Source organism: Columba livia, chromosome 1 (genome assembly GCF_036013475.1).
Source record: "Columba livia isolate bColLiv1 breed racing homer chromosome 1, bColLiv1.pat.W.v2, whole genome shotgun sequence".
Taxonomy (NCBI): domain Eukaryota; kingdom Metazoa; phylum Chordata; class Aves; order Columbiformes; family Columbidae; genus Columba; species Columba livia.
The window spans coordinates 120,802,887-120,816,629 of NC_088602.1; the positions used below are offsets into that span (position 1 = coordinate 120,802,887).

A 13,743-nucleotide genomic window follows, 5' to 3' on the forward strand; every position below is an offset into this window, starting at 1 on the left:
TAGATCTATATTTAACTGGAAGTTTTTCCAAACTGACAGGAGTAATCAGAAACTCCTCCATGCCTGCAAATTTCTGTCTTCCAGTTACCACATGTAGCATGACCAGATACTAATGGAGGTGAGCTTGTCACTGAAGCAGCAATGCTACTTGGAACAGTGCATAACAGATTGATCAGGTCTTAGAATTTAAAAATAAAAAAAAATATAGCAGTGCACCATGGACCTTTGTGTTTAAGACAGGTGCTGCACAGCAAGGTTTGCCATTCCCTGGTACCCACAAGGTGTTTGTGTTTTCTGGAATGGAGGATGAAAGATACGAATGCTGCTGATTCCTCATTGCCCTGGGGCGATACTGCCTTACCTATATCACGTAGATTTCTTTCCAGGGAGCCTGCTTGCATAAGCATAAAAACATGCTAGCAGGCACAGTGTCTATACTGGAGAGCCTATACTGAAAGGAGGCATATGTGCCATAAGCTGCATGGAAGTGCTTCCTCTCCTCCTCAGCAAATAAAGGCTTTCACAGCTCTTGTGATGGACTTCCCCAAGTCCATCATCAGTGATGTGCTTCTTCCCCTTTCTGGAAGTCAGTCTTGTTTATACCTTGTCCGTGAACCAAGGGGTTCTTTTTAAGTGGAGTGGAAAGAAGGGAACTGGTTTCTTATTCCATTGAGGAATCATCTCATTTGCTGTGATATCTCTCTCCATCATTTTTCCACCTCTGTTTTTCTGTCACAGGATGATTCTAGTTAACATGAGTAGGAAGTCTCTGCCTGCTTCCACCAACATCTGCCTGCCAATATCCTTTGGGCTGTGAATCCCCAGGACAGGTCATATCTACCTTGGAAGATCTGGAAAGTGCTTTCAACATCATAGGCACTGGTAATCTAGAAATAGTAAGAAATTAGGAAAGCCTCAACAGGCAAAGAGGCTGGGAAGCATATAGAGCAAAAGTGAGAAAGTGAGTTGTTGTTGGTTGGTTGTTTTTTTTCCAATGTTAGTGCAACAGACAAATGAAGGAGACTAAGCTAGCCATTAATTATTCTAGTTTAGAAAAGCGACAAAGTTCTTAAAGGGGAAAAGAGTGAGGACCTGCAACAGACATACAGCTGGAGTATTGGTGGGACACAAACAGCTTAAAAGATAGAGGTTGACATACAAGGGACCAAAGTGACCAAGAAGGTCCTGCCCATTCATCTGTTCTTTGGAGTTGGAATGCAAAAATGCTAAATGTAAGATATAAAATGAAAGAGAATAAAGAGGCATAAATGGAGAGAGAGGAGGAGTGAGAAAAGACATGAATAAGTAGATTAATTTGCACTGGAGGGGAAATTTTCAATGGAGTATTTGCAATAAGAGTAAGTAAAACATTTACTAAAATTTGCTTTAAGTTCAAACACTCATTTTATACAATCATAAAAACACTTGCATGTGGAGAGACGTTTGAGGCACAGCTCATATGCACATAGTGACAGAAGTTTGTACTGAAGATGCTTCAATTGTTTGGGTGCCGTAAGAGTTCAAAAATCTAACAAATACTCTGCAGACACATTTAAAAGCTAGTAAATAACAAGCTGAATACATTAGGATAAGTTTATTAGTCCAACACAAGATGGAGAATGAACAGTTTCCTCCAGTAAGGGAATTTTTTGCTTATTATAAGCACTAGGGAGCAACAGTAATAAGTTGTGGTTTGTGGAAACCAACAGATTCAGTGTTGGTTCAGTAATAAATGCCAGTTGCGCAAATGAAGTGAGTGTCATCAAAAGCACTGAAATCTGTCTGGCATCATCTGGTGTGAAAGGGTAGAGAGAGGTCACATATGACAAAATCATCAAGATCCATCAGAGTCCCCGGGATTCCAACCAAACTGAATCCAACTCAAAGGACATTAATTTATAATGAAAAGAGCCCTTAAGAAAGTCAGGTTGTTTTACCTAGAGCCTTACTACATCCACAGTAATCTAGCTGTTCTGTGACCCTACCATTCACACTCAAATGAAACCACCAATGCACGCACAAGGATTTCTGCCATTGCATTTTATTTTCTTAAGTGCTCACCAAGGGTGTTACATATTTTTCTGTCATGTTGTCTGCCTTCTATGTGGAAATATGCATTCAGCAGAATTTCTTGTTGCAGTGATTAAGTCTATGAGAGTAGGGAATGTTGGGAAAAACAAAACAAAACAAAAACAAACCCCCAAAACCCTGCTAACTGTTAAGAACATTTTTTTGAAGAAGTTGCCCATCTTGTATAGCAGATAACAGAGGAATTTCACTGAAACAGCAAATCAAAGTAGGTACGTTGAGATTTCTAATCAAGCCTAGACAAGAGGTATTGTAATGTATTGTATTACTGACAGAACTGTATCAAGGGTGGGGTAAGAGTGGCACCGATTGCAGGAAATAAGTCCAAGTCCCCGAAGCGACGGCTTCTGCAGGTGGAGGCAGCATAACGGTGAGCAGGAGGCAGATCCAGATCAAAGCAAGCACATCAGGAGCCAGAGGAGGGGAAGCCAGAGGAACAAGGGCTGCTCCAAAGTATCCCACTACCATTCTGCAAGGTGTATAGTATTATGTAACAATAAATTCAACACTTTAATGTACAAGTGAAAAGCCTACATCAGTAAGCTATTCCAGTATAGACCAGGCTGGGTATTTTACTGTGGTCAACTGTGAAAGCAGCTTTTTCCATTTTAGGCAAAGTTGATCTGGACTCTTCTGCTCTTCAACTATTAAACATACAACAAAGGGCAGTGCCTCAGCTTGAAAAACTATTTAAGCGAAACAATATTTCTTTCATGTAGACTATAGTATTGTGATGTTATCAAAAGGGATAACTGGAGATGAGAGTTGTGGTGACATGCCCACAGAAGGAGTTTTGCCTCATGTGAATGATGGGCAGGTGTGGTCCCACCAGTGGGCTCTGACTGGTGTGAGTGGCCAGGACAGATGCACTTTTTTGTTTCTCAGTGAGAGAGATGCATCGGTCTGTGCTGCCGCAAAAGAGGGCTCCCACCATTCACATCTGCACCAGCGCTCCATCAGGCAGCAGGAGAGATGGGACCCAGACAACGGGTGAGGACCTTGAGGCTCTGCTGAATCCAAGCTGCTTGGGGCTATGTGCCAAAAGGGAAGGTCTCAAAGCTGACTTCTACATCTTAAGCTGAGATTGCGAGGCTGGCCATTAAAAGGGGTGAAAAAGATTTTTTTTCCATTTGTAAATACAGCATCAGTCCAACAACAATCACTGAGAGATTATAAGTATTGATCCTGAAAGCAACATTTATACCCAGTCACTGTGTTTATACCGAGACCTGTGTTTTGAACAATAAATTAATTACTCTACATTCACTCATGCTAAGAGTTACTTGGCCAACATAAATATATCATAGATGGCAATTCTCTACCTAGCAGGATGTACACTGGACAGTTATTTCATAGAGAAAATATATCTAGTGTATAATTTGCAAAATGTAGAATATTTAAGGATTTGCTTTCATTTCATTGGCCAATCTGCAGTCTTTTCAGATTATATGAGTTACATCAGGTTCTATAGGAGACATTAAACCTATTAATGCTATATTTAAAAACATTTTACTGTCTTTTAACAATATAAAATAGCTTTGGTGTTGTCAAAATCCTGCACAATGTTTTGATAGTACAGGAAAAGAAGTATATTGAGCAATTACGAATTTTTTTTCACCGTTTAGTTTTCATATATTTCTGTATTACATTTGTGATGGACACTTTGCCTAGAATACCTTTAGGCAGAACTTTATGCTTAAATAACTTCAGCTCTCTCTTCACTTTAAAGCATTTTAAAATATTTTACTGTAATACCACTGAGCTCATTCAGAAAAGATCAGTAACCTCCGTGCATTGTAATTATTTTTCCAGTCTAAGCACAATTAAGATAATAATTCTCAAGTCTGGATAACTCTTTACAGCGTATTTTCATAAATACTCTACAGAGTTATGAAATAATTCATAGATAACAACTTCCATGAAGTACTTACTGACATTTTAATCCCAAGTTGTGACTGTGGGCTGGACATGCCTCTTAGCAATAGTGTAATTGGAACTCTGCCCAGGTGATTTGTAAGTTGGCCCCGGTTCCTCCTGCTGGGATTGTTGTATGGTGTCCATGGAAAGGACAGTGACACACATCATTCTGTAGTAAGGAAGTTGTATTTAGCAATATCTGCACACATGGTTCTCCAGGATTTTAAGTGCAGGTGGGTTTAGAACAAGGAAAGAGCCAGAGAAGTGATGCTGGAGGGGATACTTTATATTATCAGGGCAGTGCATTTTGTAAGGTCTTTGAAAGGCAATTAATAGCATTAAGTAAAAAAAAAAAAAAAAAGAAGACTTATTTTGTACTGATCACAGAACCTGCCAGTTAGGCTTTTTGTTTTAATCAGCGCCTTTTGTTTCCTTCCACCCTGGTTGTCAGAGCTCCCAGCTTCATCGTGGGGAGCAGGAGCCGGGGTGTCTGCTCACGGCTGTCTTGCTGCAGGGCTGGCAGGAGGTGCCAATACTGAGCTGAAACCGATTCACACTCTGCTTTTGGAAACCAGATGCATGGATGTAATTATGCTAATCGGTGGAGTTATGCCCCTCCCACTTTTCCCATCTCTTCCAGCTGCAGTACTTTTATTGCAATTGAAGTAGTATTATGTCACATTAATTTTAATTTCTCATAATGCCCCCCACCGTTGGTGTGTGTCTTCATAACTCAGGGCCCATTTTACAGATGACTCACATAATAGTCAAAGTCATTAATTTATTACAAGACTGCCTGCAATCCCAGTTTTTACAGTGTGCCTACGTTGCTCACACACTTAAAATCTGGAGCCACTCATATTACTCATTAGTCAAGCAAAATAACTGGAAGAGTTAGTATAACTATTGTTTTACAGGGCCCCGGGCCATGGCATTGCATGCTGGAGAGTCAGTGGAGCCTCTTGTCCCACCTGGGTGGCTCAGAGCTTCCCAGTCACCCTTTGCCTGGTCCAGGAAGCACCTTTCCTCGTGAGCAGTCCCACAGGCTGCCATGGAGCGATGCTGAGGTACGCCTCCATGCCACCTGAGTCAGGACACCAGAATGTGCCCCTTAGGTGCCAATTAAAATCCACTTCATGCACAGAAATAAACTTCCAATTAACATAGCAGCTCTGGAATGCATTGTGGGATGTGGGAGCAGAGCAGAAGCTATTGCAGGGAAAAAAAAAAATTAATTGGAGCATTTAAATGACAGGGCCCTCGTGATTAGTCTCTGTTGTCGTATGAATTACCTCACAATAAGCTGGCTCCAGGTTCCAAAGGAGATGCTTACATTAAGGTTCTTCAGGACTTCCAAGAGCTGGGCTTCTCAGTAGTCCAAAATCTGAGGACATCTGGCTTTTTTTGGTTTCCTCACTCTCAAGGTTAGCACGTCACAACATGGTTAAGAGCCAGAGCTCTTGACTGTTCAAAGATGTTGAGGAAGAATTTGTAAAGGGCAAACAAATATGTAATTCAGAATGCTGTCCTGGAAAAAAATCCAACAATCTCCTTCCATGAGAAATCTCTAAGTTTATTTTTTGTTTTGGAATGACGTTTTATTTTGGAATTTCACTTGGAATAGAGATTTGAAGAGTCTGCCAATTCAAGTCTCAGTTGTGATTCAGCTGTTACTCATCCATAAACTTAATAACTTTATGTCCTGTTTCTTAATTCATAGAAGTTTATCATCAATTTATCATTACCATTCCTCGTCCTCATCAAATAATAACCAGAGCACTATTCAGGAGAGAAGTAAGGAGAAGGAGAGACATAAGGAGAAGGAGAGACTCTATCTGAAAGACTGTGCTGAAGCCCAGGATGTTTATTTTTCTACAGAGGGGTAGTGTATTTTCCTTTTAATGCTGCTTTGCTTCAGGAAATATTAAAACAAGGTCTTCCACCATTTTGCACCCAAGAGCTGTGAATCTTGTACCAAAGCCACACTTCAACAAGAAAACGTGCCATCAAGTAATCCCTAGTATGTCCAGGACATTTGCAAGCAATAATCACATCAGACTCCACCTCCTGCAGCTACCTGTGGTGGCTTCAGATGCAATTAAATTGTCTGTCTTGCAATTAATATCTATATAAAGCTGTGCTTGCACATTATGTCCACAGTTTTCGGTCTGTGCCAGTAGAATAAAGGGTCTCAATCACAAAGAACATTTTTACTTTAGACATAAAAGTGAGCACCAAAGCAGTTTGAGGTGCAGCCAACTAGGAAAAGGGTGTTGGCACGCTACAGTTCATATTCTTTTTGCTAAATCATTTACTTTTACAAGTATTTAAACAAGCACACGGTGACAGGTACACAACAACTTTTGAGAAGCTTTGTGTTTCTGGTGTTGTCATCATGTGGCAACAGTAAATAAAGAAAAAACTGTTGCCTCCAACAGCAAACAAGGAGCTCTTTGAGTAAGGTGGTACAGAAAGCCCTGCTCTCCTGCTTTCGACTTCTTGGTAGAGAGCCCTCCCAGAGACTCCATCAGCCACCTGGGACACAGCAACCCTGGCTGTACCTACAGCCTGGGGAACAAGAGGCTGGAGAGCAGCTCTGCAGAGAGGGATCTGGGGGTTCTGGTCGATGGCAAGTTGCACATGAGCCAACAGTGTGCCCTGGCAGCCAAGAGGGCCACCCGTGTCCTGGGTGCATCCAGCACAGCATTGCCAGCCGGGCAGGGAGGTGATTGTCCCGCTCTGCTCTGCACTGGTGCAGCCTCACCTGGAGCACTTTGTGCAGCTCTGGGCCACACAGGATAAAAAGGATATAAAGCTACTGGAGAGTGTCCAGAAGGTTTGCAGGGGAAGCCGTATGAGGAGTGGCTAAAGTCACTTCGTTTGTTCAGCCTGGAGGAGAGGAGACTGATGGGAGACCTCATGGGGCTACAGCTTCCTCACAAAGGGACGAGAAGGGGCAGGTGCTGATCTCTTCTCTTTGGTGACCAGTGACAGAACCCAAGGGAATGGCAGGAAGATGTGCCAGGGAAGGTTCAGGTTGGACATCAGGAAAAAATTCTTCCCCCAGAGGGTGGTGGAGCACTGGAACAGGCTCCCCAGGGAGGTGACACGGCCCCAAGCCTGACAGTGTTCAAGAAGAGACTGGACAACACCCTCAGACACATGGTGTGAACTGTGGGGTTGTCACATGCAGGGACAGGAGTTGGACTCGATGATCCTTGTGGGTCCCTTCCAACTCAGGACATTCTGTGATTCTATGATTCCAATTTCAGGTCTTCGCAGAGCAGACTCCAAGAAACAGAACCAGCCTTACTGCTCCCATAACAGCTGCCATTCCACTTTTGGACACAAAATATAAAAAAAGCAGCACCAGAATCTTGCCAAAAAGTATCTAGTTTTGAATAATATTCTCAGCGTCCTGCAAAGCAGAAGCCAGGATGACTCAGTATTTAGCAATGATTAAACATGTTGAACTGAAGGATCACAAGCGATGAACTGAATGAGAACATCCCTTGAGGTCAGAGCAAGACAGGAGCATATTTTGACCCCTCTGCAGCCCACATACTTTGATGGATCTGCATGTGTAACAAGTAAAATAGAACTATTTAACAGAGGCTTCTCTTTTGCTTATTTTGATACATCTGCTTTGTTTTAGGTTGTCCTGTGATTTTCATCACTTCAAATAAATTCTTACTTGGGATACACAACTATATCATTGGAATTTTCTGGGAAAGGAAGCGATTGAGGCAGCTGGCAGAGGAGGGCTAATGTTTTTGACAGAAAAATGCAGAATTCACCACAGCTTATTAGAATCTTCAAGTACTTCACCATTCATATTCAGGAGAGGGCACACTTAATTTCTCCCTCTCTGTTTTTCCTTGTTATTCAGAAAAAATATTTTTATAGTAACAAAAAAGGTCCTCAGCATATGCTTCACTAAATATACACATGAATCCCTTCAGTACATATGTAAAAACATTCCAAATAGAGATGGACTTTACTTAAACAGGTCTGTGAAAGGAAGAAAAAGTTGCTGTAACTAGTTTGAAAAGACAACCTGGAGTGCTGATAAGTTCCTGTCCCCAAAAGTAACTTGAACTTTCTCCACTTTATTTTTCACACCCTGTTCCTTTTAGTGTCAAATCCTGGTGCCTTGTCTACACTACAGAAGTGTAAATGTATAATTTTTCAATAAATATGAGTGATAAACAATAAATTTTGTAATTTAATTGGTAATAAAAGATGAAATTTGAGCTTTTCACTTTTCCTAATTTACCTTCTTGGGGGTCAACTGCTAAGTGTGACCATTCATTCTATGTATTCAAAAAGGCTCTAACTTCTACTGAAAGAGAGTGTGTTATTGTTCTGGTTGAAGACTGACTCAGTCATAAACTCTTTCTTCCCTGAGAGAAATAGCTTTCAGATTTTTAAAAGACATGCAAAATAAAACTCAGCAGCTATTCATCTATATGAATACATGTTTTACGTTTCCTTAAGCTAAAGATTATTTTGTTCTGTAAGAATAAAGTATTCTTTATTGTCACAGCTGTGTATATATATATAGCATTTAAATAATTTTGATTTAATTTTTATTGTAATTCTGATTTGATTACTCAAATCAAAATTTGAGTAACTGGTATCTTTTTCACTGCATCTTTTCATTTATCACAGATATGACTGGTATATCTATAAGCATGCTGTAGTTTAAAATGTAATAGAAAAGCAGGCTATTACTTCATATTTCTGCATGTATAAAAATGCATGGCCTACTGTATGGCTTGGCTGGTGCTAACATTCAGAAAAAAGCAGTGCACAGACAAACACGTGATGTACATGCAGGTGCAATTCAGACATCATTTTTCAGCTCGTTGTTGGTATCACATTAGGAAGGAAAGAAATGAGCATCAGGACACTTCTATGGAGATCAGCCAACCCTTCTGTGTTTCTTTGTTGCTCTCACTAACATGGAATGAAACACACTTAGATGCATCTCAGGCTGATGTCAAATTTACTCTCCAGTTAATATGTGCAAAGCAGAGTAAAACGTAATGTGCTAGACTAGGGTACTGTAGAATATTATTGTTTATTCTTTGCCACATCTGTGGCAGCCTTTTTGAAAACTATTCATCAAATTATGCAATTATAATTAAATTACTATTAATTGAAATGGTATAGATGTCCATGTTCTCTTTTGTTACATTTTTGTAGAAATATGAAAAAAGGTATTTTTAAAAATTATTTCCTTCTCCATTGGTGTTCATGTTAATGGTTTTTACACTATTGCTCTCTCTCATCTCTCAGTAAAACTAATGTAAAAATGTGCAGCTCTGGGAATTAATATTGATAACTAAGCCCCCCATAAAAACACTTCTCAGACAAATCTTTAAGGACCACAGTAATAGGTTCATTTAGAAAATTCCTCAGGAGCTTCCCAGATACTATTATTAAGATGTCATTATATTTTTAAGTTAGCTAAAATTTATTTGTGTGCTCTTTACTGCTGTTCCTTTAGATTTTTTTTAATGATGCACACTAAATCTATCAAATCTATGACAGTAGAAAAAAGAAAGCTTTTGAAGAGGTTAACATCTTAGAATGAAGAACGTAGTTATTACAAAAATTGTAATAATTACAAATAATAATAATAATAATTACAAAAATTATTACATATTATTGATTACTGAATACCTGCCTAGTTGATCAGTCTGCTGAAAAATGTGAAAATATAAATGGCTGTGACCATCAGCATCCCCATGACACAGAATAACAGCAAAAAGATATGTAAGAGTCTGCTTTGAGTAAGGCATTGTGTTTGGAAGATGATTCCTGGTTTAATTTTGAGAGGGGAAGCTGGGTCTACAGCCCATTTCATTACATTGTTATGAGCAGCTGTCTCCTTTTTATTCTTTACAGAGAGCTCCTCTGCCACCACCAGTTTCACAAAAGGAGGGCTGTAGGAACTGAGACTTGCTGCTGAGGGCTGGTGACAACAAGGGAGAAATTACTGGAGAAAATGGACAAGATGTAGTAATTTAATGTGTATTATATAAAAAATAACATGGCGCTTAGGATCTCCAGCTCTTGGCAATTAGTGAAAGTGCAAGTGATTATAGCTCTGTTATGACAGAAGTTTTGCCCTCTCAGTACTCCCAGGTTATCATTCAGCGCTTTCACATACCTGCAGTGCTGCGCAAATTACCATCCTTTGCTAGGAAATCCCTTTAATTGACATCGAATTACGTCATTGCCCAGTTGCCTTTCCCACAAGCACAGGAAAATGCATAGATGCTTACAGAAAGAGAGGAAGGACGCTGCCCATTTCCCAAAGAAGATGAGGTGGGAAAGTAAAATATCTGAGAAACTACACTAAGCATAAAACAATCCTGCTCTTCTACTTGTAACGTATTTTCTTATTCCCGCTCATCTGTGCTGCTGCTCCAAAGATAATCTGCTCAATATAACCACAGAACCAATGGAAGACAACAAAATATATGCAGCTCCATATTAAAAATGACAGGTAGAGCAAATTAAGCCATAATTAAAGCACAGCATAGCTTCACAAAGGTGGCTTTGTATGTTAATATGGGCCAGGAGAGTTACGGCAAAGGCTGCTGGCATCCCTCTGCCAAAGCCCTAGGTGTTGAGGTGATATCAAAGGCAGGAGTGCAGGAGTCCCAAATAACACTTAGCTCCCAATCTTGCCAAAGCGCTTTACAAACATGAAGCTAATCTCATGGCAGCGTGGGGAGGCAGGTGTAATCTCCTTCTGCCCAAAGTGACGTGACTCGTGTGGCCGCACATGAAGTCACCAGGGCCAGGCGACAGACAACACAGAAATAGCTGATTTTTTTGCCTTATCCTAATTCCTCTCTATTGAAACCATCCCTAACTGCAGACCCCGTTTCCTTCCTCAAAAATAGAATGGCAAAATTTGCCCTGAATGCTGTGAATGCCAGACAGTGCCTTAAATGCAGCCTCCTCCCTCAGTCCAACACCGAGGAACATGTAGCATTTAAGGATTACTTGATTTCCAGTCAGGGCGTGTTGCCTACTATGGCTTCAACCAGGCTTTCCATCTCAGATCGTAAAACTGGATTCATGTGACTATCTGAAACTGGCAGTGGCACCAGCTAGTTTCACAAATCAGAAAAACAATTATTTTCCAGCTATTTTTGCCAAGCAGTGAAAGTTCGTCAGGAGCAAAATAGCTGCTTATGTAACCAGCCTCAGTTAACTGGGATTGGGTGTACATATTATTATATTTAAATATTTAATTAATGTTTATAAGAACCTCCAACAGATTCTTAATGCTCCATGTCACACTTCAGTTGCCCTTTGTAGATGAGACTCTAAGAGAACAAGCCCTATACCTGTGTTGGGGAGGGGAACACTGACAAATGTAAAAAACCTGTATCAAAGTTTCATACGCTTTTAATGTAGCTCCTGTTTAACAAGTGCCTCCCTCAAGCTGTTAAACAGCAGTTATTTTCTTACAGGCATCTCAGCAGAAGAGGGACTTTAAAACACATTACAGGAAGATGAGATGACCCAGGGGGCTTCTTCCATGCAGAAGAGGATGCCATGGAGGAACGTGTTACGGAGGGAGAGAATAAGGTATCATCACAGATATCACAGATAAAAGGGCTGCAAGAAATGCAACCCATTGGCATTAAACCTTAATCTTCCTGAGAGGTGTTTGCCTAGAAAGACAAAAAGATTTGTCGATTATGAGTTCAGTGTGGAGTCAGTGTGGTCTTCTTAAAAGCTGTAGGACTTGCTCGAACTAATGCATTCCCCAGCCCAGTAGCTGTAGCTGAAGCAGAAAATATATTTTGGAAAAGTCTTTCATTTGGATTTTGAAGTTAATTGCGAAGGAGAAGCAATCTGTGGCAAACTGCCCAGGGTTTATTTTCCTTCCCGGTCAAGACAGTTTAAAAGACCTATTGGGATGAGTCTGGGATGCTTGTGTTGTCCCTTTGAACTAGTTTTTCTCACTGCATCCTCCTTCTCGCTTATTACTCTAATGGCATCTTCATAAACATTGCTGCACGAACTACGCAACTGTCACAAATGACAGGACTGGAGCTGAAGGCAGCAGCGATAACGTCAGGTTCTGCATACAGAGTCCTATTTTTAAATTTTTGCTTTGTTGAGAGGGGAGGGGGTTTCCTGCAAGGGTAGTGAAGTGGTGGTTGGCTGTGTGCTACAAATAATTTCTCATGCAAATTTTACACAAGGTTGTACTTAAAGTTCTCTTATAGCCTTGAATGGAGAAAAAAAAAGTCAGCTATACAGGGACAATAGTTTGTTAAAAGAAAAAAAAAAAAGAAAAGAAAAAGGAGATGTCATCTTCATGACAAAAAAGGATAAAATAACTTTCTCCAGAGAAACAGGTATATGAAAAATAATGTACCAACTACAATTTGTGCAACACAGCTTTAATCCGTTTAATCCAGAATCTATAGGAATCTGTGGGAACCACCCAATAGCCATCAGTGTGAACTGGGCCAGGCTTGTCAGGGGGTTCTGAGCAGCAGTTACTGAGAACCTCAGCTCTAATCCTGCTCCCCTACAGCAGGAAAGTCAAGTCTCTGTAGCCTACTATAGTGCAGCAGTGAGATGTTCATGTCTTCAAAGTCCTGAAACAAGCTTCCCAAGGCCTTATTACGCCCCTCAAGAAACAGCAGGAAACAATATTCTGAAATAATGTTTAATTTCATCATTGAATCTTTCTGATAAATGAAATGATGATTCAGTCATTCATTATTTACTCCAAAAGTATATTAAAATGTGCCTACCAATGAAATCAAAACAAAGCTTTTAAACTAATCTCAGTAATAAATAGTCCAGTCATTTATTTCAGGTCTGAAAATATATGTGCGGCCGTCACAAAAAATTATTATAAAAGTTAATTAGCTCAGTACAGTTAATTGATGTGTTCTGTAGCGTCCTTTGAATTTAAATTCTGTAATTTGAAGTCATAAATTAAAGAAAATTAAGAAACATATTTTAATTTTTAATCCCATTAAACATTTTAAGCATGAGGGAGCCTGAAATTCACAGTCGACATTTAATGAATAATCAGATCTGGAACATATAATTTGTCATAGGCACAGAAAGAGCTCGGTAAAAAACAAGCCTGACAAGTTAATTAAATAACTCTGAATACACTGGATGGTAAGAATATTTGCCAGCATGTATGTATTGTTTTTTGCTTTAAAATTTATTCTGGCATGCAGGAAAAAAAAAAAAAAAAAGGCAAAATCAAAATCTGCATCATATGGAACTACAAATCTTGACCAAAAAATGTAATGCCTACTAAAAATTTAATGCCTACTGGATGCAATTGCAATTCTTCATGCTTTTTATACAAAATTTCCTTCTCAGAAAATTCAGCCAATGTTTAAAAGCATATTTTCATAAATGGCTTGGCCTGACAACCCTTTAACCTGATGAGTCATTCCAGAGCATGCTAAAGCTTACTCATGAGGAAGAATGTAATTTTTGGATCCTTAGCTTCTGACCTCACAAAGCATGATGCAAACTTTACTACCACAAGTGAGAAAACCAAGTGCAGTATCAGGGTGCTGGAATCTCTTGCTGGAGGAGATGAAGCTCTTGTGCTCCTTCATGGGTAGCTCGTGCTCCCCACTGCCACTTCCATCCACATGAAAAGCTGCTCAAGTGGATCAGGCATTTGCAACACCGAGTCACCAGTGTGCTGTCTTCTCCTAAAGG

General features: G+C 39.9%; 1 long non-coding RNA gene across 4 annotated transcripts in view; it reads right to left on the reverse strand.

Moving 5' to 3' along the window:
• Nucleotides 1-1,203: 1,203 nt before the first annotated feature.
• The window catches only part of LOC110358864 (uncharacterized), a 33,749-nt gene continuing 21,209 nt past the window's right edge, over nucleotides 1,204-13,743 (reverse strand). Inside the window, exons 3-4 of one of the 4 annotated variants that reach the window (XR_002413649.2) lie at nucleotides 4,020-5,469; nucleotides 1,204-2,557 (exon numbers count right to left, since the gene is read on the reverse strand). This is a non-coding gene — a long non-coding RNA (uncharacterized LOC110358864). Of the gene's footprint in view, nucleotides 5,470-13,743 lie in introns of all 4 variants that reach the window. The other 3 variants (XR_002413650.2, XR_002413648.2, XR_002413647.2) reach the window with 3 other exon arrangements.